Source organism: Rhagoletis pomonella, unplaced genomic scaffold (assembly GCF_013731165.1).
Source record: "Rhagoletis pomonella isolate Grant_MI unplaced genomic scaffold, Rhpom_1.0 Rhpom_scaffold_00003, whole genome shotgun sequence".
Classification (NCBI taxonomy): Eukaryota; Metazoa; Arthropoda; class Insecta; order Diptera; family Tephritidae; genus Rhagoletis; species Rhagoletis pomonella.
Window position 1 is genome coordinate 54,506,219 of NW_023458557.1, and position 1,957 is coordinate 54,508,175.

The window sequence follows — 1,957 nt, forward strand, 5'->3', positions numbered from 1 at the left end:
ATCAGATTTTATTTTTAATTGGATTAACGATTAATGTTTTAAATTATTTAAACGTAATCGCAGCCACCGATTAACGATTAAAAAAATGTTATCATTAATCGTACAGTTGATTACGACTAATTAATTTTAATCGTCAAACCCGATTCACATTTTAATCGTTAATTTTTAATCGTTAATCAGATTAACAGTTTGCCAACACTGTGTGAAATCATGTTTATATTCACGGAGAAAAATGGAGGTTTTCATATTGCATATCTCTTCAAATGTTTGGGGTAAAGCACTCAAGCTTGGTATGGATGTGAAACTAATACCATACTCATGGAGAAAAATGAGAGTTATTGGAAAAGGTGGTGTGGCAACTCCCATGCAAATTGATTTTTCTATGCTGCATATCTCTGGAGGTGTTTATTGCAGAGGACTGGAACTTGGCACCGAGATGTGTATACAAAATTAATTCCATACTCATGGAGAAGAATTTGCGTTATTCGAAAAGGAGACATGGTTCCTGCCGTACAAATTTACTGTTTTATACTGCTTATCTCTAGAGGTGTTCATGGTAGAGTACTGGGACTTGGTACTGGGGTATGTAAAATCAATTCTAAATTCATGGAAGAAGATTAGGGTTATAAGAAAAAGGCGCGTGGCACTTCCAGTACAAATTTACTTTTCTTGCCACATATCGCTGGAAGTGTTTGTGGAAGAATACTGGAACTTGGTATGGAGTTGTGTATACAAAATGTATCAATTGCTCATGGAAAAAATGTGAGTTATTAAAAAAGGAGGCATGTCGCCTCCCATACATACTAAAAACTTCTTAATACATATCTCTGGAAGAATAGAAAATCGCTCGAAGTATTTTAAATTTGTTATGGAGATTTATTTATAAGTGCCGTACTGACAGAATAAATTTCATTAAATGGAAAAGGGAGAGCCGTTTTCGGCCTTATAATCTAAAGCTCCCTTGAGGCATTTGCTACAGTAATGAGAAGTGGTATTTTATCAAGGCCAGGCTACTAAATTTGAGTTGGAAATATTAGAACTCGCCGTGGCACCTCCAAGAAGGTTACACGTTCACGCGTCGTATACCTGGAAACATTTTAAGGTAAACTTAGAGGGATTGAAAAATAACGAGCTATAACGAAATGGGCACAGAAATAAAATCTAACATCATTAAAATATTTTTCATATTTGTATAATAGCGCGGGGTGAAACCCGCGGGTATAAGCTAGTATATCAATAAATGTATGACAATGTATAGTTTTAAATATCAAATGACTTTGTGTTTTAATCAAAATAGAAATTCAAAATCATATTTGAAAACGCATATTTTGTATATAAAATAAAAATTTTAGAATCTCATCTGAATATGAGAATTTCCAATTATCAAACGATCGTTTTAAAAGAGATTTGAAACTGTTCATTTTAAAAACTAAAATATACATTTTAGAATATGAATTGAGGATGTTTTTTCTCAAAACTAAAATAAATATTTTAGGTGCAAAACCTGGGTCAAAACGTTTTTAAAAATAAAACGTTCCATACAAATTTGAAAACGTAAATTTCTCTGTGTATATAGATAGTTAGATACCATTCGAAAAAAATTTCGCTTGCAGTAATTTCTACGTGGGAGTGCTCCTCCATTATTTGGTCTCTTAGGGATTCGGATACCTTCCTCATTGAAGAAGTAAACAAAATTCGCTTAAGTGCTTTCACACAGTGTTGGCAAACTGTTAATCTGATTAACGATTAAAAATTAACGATTAAAATGTTAATCGGGTTTGACGATTAAAATTAATTAGTCGGAATCAACTGTACAATTAATGATAACATTTTTTAATCGTTAATCGCTGGCTGCGATTACGTTTAATTAATTTAAAACATTAATCGTTAATTCAACTAAAAATAAAATCTGATTCATTTTTCTAGTTTGTCCGAGTTTGAAACCAAACACTAGTTA